A 7,578-nucleotide genomic window follows, 5' to 3' on the forward strand; every position below is an offset into this window, starting at 1 on the left:
ATGTTTGAGGTCTAAATAATTCATTTCTTCCTCATCCTCCTGGTCAAACAACACCGGCGAGGGAGGCGTGCGTGGAGGCCAATGGTCCTCTTTGCTCTGCATCGCCCCATCATTGCTAAACCCCTGATCTGTATCCTTGACATTCCACTTCCAGGATTGCTACTCATTCAGGTTTGATATCTGCTGCCTTGGGTTTCCTTTGTGTTGGCATTTTAAACTCCTGTGGATTTCTGAGGACCATGGTTACCTGGTCCTCAGATCTCTGCAGGGTAAATCCAGACAGCTAGCTAGACTATTTGTCCAATCTGAGTTTTCTTTTGCACAACTAAAACTACTTTTGAATGTGTTCCACTAAAACAAATTCCTTCCCCATGCTAGTTTGCAGAGGCACCGTGGCTTTTCCCGGTTCAACCGGTGCGTGTTTTTCTCCCATCCCAGAATGCTGTGTGCTATCCGGACCCTACGGCAATACGGAATAATAGTTTTCCGACCCAATCCCACCTGTAGGACCCTATTTAAATCCTTTTTGACATTTTTGTCACTTTTTAATGTTCTTTTTAATGTTCTTTCATAATTGTTTTCATAAAATTCAATAAAACATCAAAATTTAAAGAAAGTAGTGGGCTGTTCATTTATTTTTGTGAAGAGTGTTATGTGGAATAATCAGCATTATATTTCTGAAATATTGTTTAAAAGAAAGCCTTTGTTTTTATTTTTTTATGACCCTAGGGTCAAGGGGCTTCCATGTAGAACAAGATAAGCAGAAAAAGGAGAAAGTGAGCGTAGTTGTGACAACAACGACTGTCTGTGGATGATGGTGAGTTTGAAGGATAGAGTCCAGGAGATGCATCACTTCCCTTTTCAAAAGTGACACCAGTGAGTTGATCGAATAGCAGACGAATGAACAAACACATCTAGACTGCAGTTAACTTTATTTATTATATACAAATCTCCACAATTACAATCCCAAGAAAACAGGAATCTTCTGCTGACTTCCCGATTCCAAATCAAACCTTTAATGGCCTCTAGTTTGATGCAGATAAAGTGTCGCTCATGGGCGGTAACGCAGCAGCGGTGTGTATTCTCGGGCTTGGTGCGGTGATCTTGACGCGCAGTGTTGTTAGTTGTTGCTTTGGACTGCTGCAATAGCGCATTTTCAGACAACTGATGTCACCACAAAAGTCACACATATTCATTGACTTTTATTTTGATTCATTTCTAAAATGAATGAATTGTGAAATATGTTTGGAAGTGGATTCTGATTCGAGGTCACTAATAAAAGACTGGTGGGGTGATGAATGTGCTATTAATAAGAAGAACATGTCAGTTATTTTTATAGGTGACATTACAGGATGTGTATTTGTGTGTGTGTGTGTGTGTGTGTGTGTGTGTGTGTGTGTGTGTGTCTGCGTGTGGTTATTTAAAATTGTGTGTGACAGTGCTGCAGTATGTATTCCAATGAAGGTGTGACTGTGAAAAAGCGTCTGCAAGAGTTTGTTCCCCTCCAGTGTTTCCGGGACTATCTGTGAGACATGTTATGAATGTGTTTTATGAATGTGTGTATCTGTGTATGTGTGTATGTGTGTATGTGTGTCGTGTACAGCAGCAGCGCCACCTGCAGATTTTCTCACCTCTGTCCTCTGTGGGCGAGTGTTGCTCTGTTCTTCCCTGTGAAGACAGCGATCTTACACGCAAACACCGATGCACATGATGCACTGATCTCAAGAAAGAACTAAACTGCAAACGGGTTTGTTTGATGTTCTGTATCCGTTATTAGTCCCACAAGGGGAAATTACAATTGTACACTCTGTTGTTATTACACACATTAGATAGATAGATAGATAGGTAGATAGCTATTTATTGATCCCCCCAAAAAATGAGAAATTACAGTGTTACAGCAGCACACAAAATATACATACATACAATATACATGAAATAATATTAGTTATAATAACAAAATATAAGAATAAAATATAAGAATGTAAGAACAAATATTTAAGTATATACAAGATGGGAAAAACTAAATGTGCAACTGTTTAAATATAAGTCTCATCTAGCATTTCACACAAGCCTGAATTACACACACATGCTCAGGACCTACACATGCATGGGTGACAAAGCCTGTCACTGTAACTGTAGATGTATTCTTGTGCCGTGTAGGTTTCACTCCTCAGCCCAAACTTGGACTTTCTGGCATTTTTTCTTGTCCCATCACAGATCGGCTGAAATCAAAATGGCCCCTTTTAGCTTCTCGTATAGGAAGCTGTCATGCCGTACAGTTTTGACTTAACACTTACCAATCCTGTACAGTTCACTATAAACAATCTTTTAATAGATCCAAAGTCTATTAGGGTTTGCTGGAGACATGTCAGACTTGTGACGGATGAAGAACCAGAATCGGCTCAAGCATACTTGGTCTGGGTCCATGGTTCCTCTATGGCCCGAGGCTGGCCGCCAGCTGGAACTGATTTCTGCAGCGAAACAGGTTCACATTTTATGATCTAATGGCACAACACAGCTGAGGTCTGACATACAATGCTTAAGAATCATTTGAGGTACTTTTCGTATATCTACATGCTGCTGTATACTTACTCCACTACTTTCAGGCAGATACTTCTGCACAGCAGGAGAGGAATTGTTTTGGAGAGTAAGACTTTGTTGAAACTAAATAAAGACAGCTGTGCAACTGAGATAGAATTCAGTCAGATTTAATTGTTCCCTGCAGAGAATAACTAAGTAGGAAAATTGTTTTCAGAGTTAATGCAGTAACAATGTGACGTCACAAGAAATTAAAACAGCACCATCCTCGTCTAATATCCTGTTTCTTACAAACAAGTTGGAGCCTCTTCTTGACCCTGGACTTGCTTTGGTCCTGACCCTGGAACTGCTTTGGTTCTGGCCCTGGACCTGCTTTGGTCCTGACCCTGGAACTGCTTTGGTCCTGACCCCGGACCTGCTTTGATAAACGTAACAATGAACCAATGTCTCCTTCAGACTCCATGGCATGCAGAGACTAAGAGTCTCTCCTTCAGGGGGGACACACAGGGAATGGATTTTAAAAGTCACACAACCTGAAAATTATTATAAATAATTATGTGAATAATAATAACACATGCATATTATAGAAGGATATTTGAAATCCTGCTTAAATGTAATGCTCCCATTACAATATTCCCTCAGTTGCATTTCTGTCCGCTATATTTAGTTGCAGTAAACTGACGTGACAATATTTTGCCTCTTCCCGTGTGTGAGGGATTTGTTGGACATACTAGGAGTGTGTTAGTGATGATGAGGATGATGACATGCAGGGCCGTCGACTCAGCCCATGGCTCAACAACGCCAGCCATTTGTGGGAATGTCCCGTTGGTGTAATGGGCCAGCTCCTGCTAGAGCTGGCGACACATGAGCATGCCAATGGAGTGAGTGCATGACTGCAGACGCGCTGTGGGTCAGAGGTCAATCCCATTGAACGTGGTGTGAGGGTTCAGGAGGTGGAGGATACTTTCCATTAGAGAGACTGCCACATGTGGGATTTTGGATACGGTTAAGTGCATGTGTGGCTGAGAAAGTGTCTATGGAGCATGTGTAAATGAACTTTAACTTAAAGGAAAGTCCACAGACTGTAAAAATAATGGACAAAGCTTCCAGGTCTGAAAAGTGAAGCTATAAAAAAAAAAAGAAAAAGCCTTTAAAACTTTGTGTTTTCATGATTCTGTTTGCACAACCACAGGATCACAGATTCAGTCTGAAGTCAAGACGTGCCCTGTGCATTGCTGTGCCTTCAACTTGAAGCAACCAAGTGCAGTAAGCTTCCACTGGGCTCCTGTCAACTGCCTTCTGGCCGAAGTACCGAAGTGAATGTCCATTCAAATAATCAGCGAATACAGTTCATTGAAATTCCTTCAGTTAGAAGCAAAGTTCCTTAAACCTGCATTTTTATCTATTTTACAGCAAGGTGGCGATGCCACAGGCTCCGAAAAAAACTGGATTTTTATAGAAGTCTTTGAGAAAATGAGCCTACTTCTCACTTGCTTTATTAAGTGATCCAGAGGATATGACACATGCCTTTGATGTGGGAGACCCAGGTTTGATTCCCTGTTTCACTGGGAGTGCACTGCACCCACCACTGGATCCACTGGACATCACACCCCCGTGCACTATTCACTGTATATATTTATCTTTATTAAATCACTTAAACGTATTTCCTGGGTCACGTCTGCTTTTGGGTCCAACCTCCAGAGAATGTTACCACGAATACATAACATTTCTATAAAAGAAACATGACAAAAGTAGCCATGGACTAAAATAATAACATGTTTATGGCTTTAAAATGTTAATAGGTGTGTATAAACAGGCCTCAATGTATTATGATGATATAAAAATACATGTAACAGGTTGGCAGCCAAAATATATTCACATCATCTCAGCCACCGATATGTGGAGCGTGTGTGTGTGTATGTGTGTGTGTGTGTGGTTTTTCAGGAATAGAAAGATGACATAATGCTCTGACACGCAGCCTGATGATACAAAAGATTTGTGTCTGAAAAAGGAGAGAGAGATGTTGGAAAAGTGTGAAAAGAGGGCGGGTAACAAAGTTTGTGAGGATGTGTCTTATATGGAACATCTATATGGTGAGGATGCGTGTGTGTGTGTGTGTTAATATGCGTGTGTGGGTGGGTGTGACTGTGTTTTATGGCAGCAGGTGTGTGACAGCATGCAGTAAATATATGCTGTTACTTCAACGCCCATGTAACTTTGTCTGAGCAGGCCTGTGTGTGTGTGTGTGTGTGTCTGCATGTGATGTGTGTGTGTGTGTGTGTGTGTCTACATGTGGTGTGTGTGTGTGTGTGTGTGTTGCATGCACTGCATAACTGCGTAGCAAGATGTTATTAGAGAAATTCTGCTGCCTTCTGCAACAAGGAATCAAGCTGAATGTCCATACATGGCTCCTTATTAAGATAACAGCAATGTTTTTTTGACGTTTTCAACACTATGAAACTAACTTATTAACTTTAGTTTTACAGTTATTTTTGGATTGTATTGTCAATAAACCTCATTTATATGAAATCATACCTAATGTTTTAGTTAGAAAAGCAGATGTTAGGAATTATTTAGACTAAAATTAAAGGAATGGATGTTGATGATAATCACAGACTGGAACATGTCAACTTTTACTCAATACTATTTCAAAACCACTTTGATTTGTTTTTACAAATGCTATAAAATTAAATAAGGTGCCCCTAAATTAATGAAATTGAAGGTTTGTACTTGGTAAAGAGCATTGGGTGGAATCAATCATGTTATTTTGGGGAATTCAAAACAACATTGATAAAGGAAAACGGGTCAAATTGACACAAAGACAACGTGAGGGTTAAAAACGTAAAATATCATTGACTGTTTTATTGTTTGTCTCATCTCATTTACAGTTTGGTCACATTCTCACTCAGACGCATGGTCAGGTTGCTTTGTCGTTGTTATTGACGCTAAAAGTCTCCTTTAGTTGAGTCACAACTAGGCAAGCCAAAGTTTAGTGTCAACCTTGATTTATTTGCGAGATACAAATGTGCGAGGGCCGGATTCGGCCTGCGAGCCTTGAGTTTAACACTTACAGAATATAGAGTGTAGTTTTTGTATGGTGTGTGAGCGAAGCGCTGATTGTGAATGCTGCACCTTTTCCATCTCTCTCCACACATTGAGCGGTTTGCTTTGACATTGCTTTGACTCTACGAGATCCAAAGATGCTTCGGCCGAGCATACCTGCACACGCTGCCTCCCTTAGGTCACTGCCGCTTTGAATCATCGGCATTGTGAACATTCACAGCTAAACTAATCCGTGACATCAACACTTGTGACTGCTTTCTATCCTTGGACTGAATGGAAAAACTCCCGATGGCAGGGGTGAATCAGAGTCAGATTTATAGACAAGCAACTCTGCACTTGCAATGAATTGTGTGTGTGTGTGTGTGTGTGTGTAAGAGTTCAGGAAGTAGTGGCTTATTTTTGTATATTACTCACCTGAGACGCACCATAACTTACTTGCCAAATAACAACACAAAGTTGTACCTCCTTTACGGGCAGCTGTGGCTCAGTGGTAGGGCAGTTGCCTTCCAATTGGAAGGTTGGTGGTTCAATCCCTCGCAATCTCAATCCCAACACACTGATGAGCAGGTGGCACCTTGTACGGCGGCTTCGGCCACAGTGTGTGAATGTGTGTGAATGGTACCTGTATGATGTAAAAGTGCTTTGAGTAGTTGTTAAGACTAGAAAAGCGCCAAATAAATACAGTACATTTACATGTAAGCCTAGATCAATGATAAGGACATACACAATATGTTTCTTTTATGTTCTTTTTTAACACAGAGCTCACAACAAAGTTGTGAACAACAGTTTAATATTTGTCAAGAAGTCGTCCTCTCTTCAGACGGCGATTCCTCTGTTGAAACAGACATCATTTCCTCCACTATGTATGCAACTTGCTCTTTTCATCCGCTTCTAAGGGTCCGGGATCTTTAGCAACTCACTTAAAGGTCCCGTGGCGTGAAAATGTCACTTTATGAGGGTGTTTAACTTTAATATGAGCTCCCCAGCCTGCCTATGGCTACCCAGTGGTTAGAAATGGCGATAGGGTTGAACCGAGCCCGCGGTATCCTGCTCTGCCTTTGAGAAAATTAAAGCTCAGATGGGCCGATCTGGAATCTTGCTCCTTGTGAGGTCATAAGGGGCAAGGTTACCTCCCCTTTCTCTGCTTTGCCCAACCAGAGAATTTGCCCCCCCCATGAGAGAGAGACATCATGGCTTTCAAACGAGCAACGTGGCAGTTGGTCATAGCCCCCCCCCCCCCCCCCCCGCCTCTACCTTAAACTCATGAAACAGAGATACTTTCTTCATGTAATCCATTCATTCAAATAACAGAAAACAGTTACTCATAATTTGTATTCTGACTACGTAACGCCGGTACGTGTATTCAGTTACTCCCCAACGCTGAACACACACAAGTAAAATGACACAACCAATGTTCCAGATCATGACAACTGGCTGGTTGATGGCATGAAAAAAACAATTTCTACCTCTTACACATGTTTTAGAGGTTTATTAGTCCACTGTTTGTTCATAATAACATTTTGAACCGAATCAGAATGTGAGGTGCAGAGACAACATGCAGTCATACAGCGCAGACTGACATGAAGTACAGGGCAAGACATCTTTAAGCATGTATCACACTCTAAATATACCTTCCACATGCATGAGGTTTTATGGGGATCGGCATGTGTTTTACTTTAGAAAGTCACGATGATGACATCTGAGGGAGTCTGAGTGAGGGAGGGATGTCGTTGCAATAGATGAAAAGAGGAGATTAAGTGCATTGGACACATGTCTTCTTCTTCTTTTTATTCTTTTACTAATTTACCGAGAGTAACCATTTAATGCAATCATTATTACAAATCACACCTCATATAAGTCTGAATTGAACATGGGTCAGTGTTGAAAGCAGTCTCACAGATGGCCCAGCAGGTGCAACACACACCCACACACACACACACACACACACACACACACACACACACACACACACACACA

Source organism: Etheostoma cragini, chromosome 17, assembly GCF_013103735.1.
Source record: "Etheostoma cragini isolate CJK2018 chromosome 17, CSU_Ecrag_1.0, whole genome shotgun sequence".
NCBI lineage: Eukaryota > Metazoa > Chordata > Actinopteri > Perciformes > Percidae > Etheostoma > Etheostoma cragini.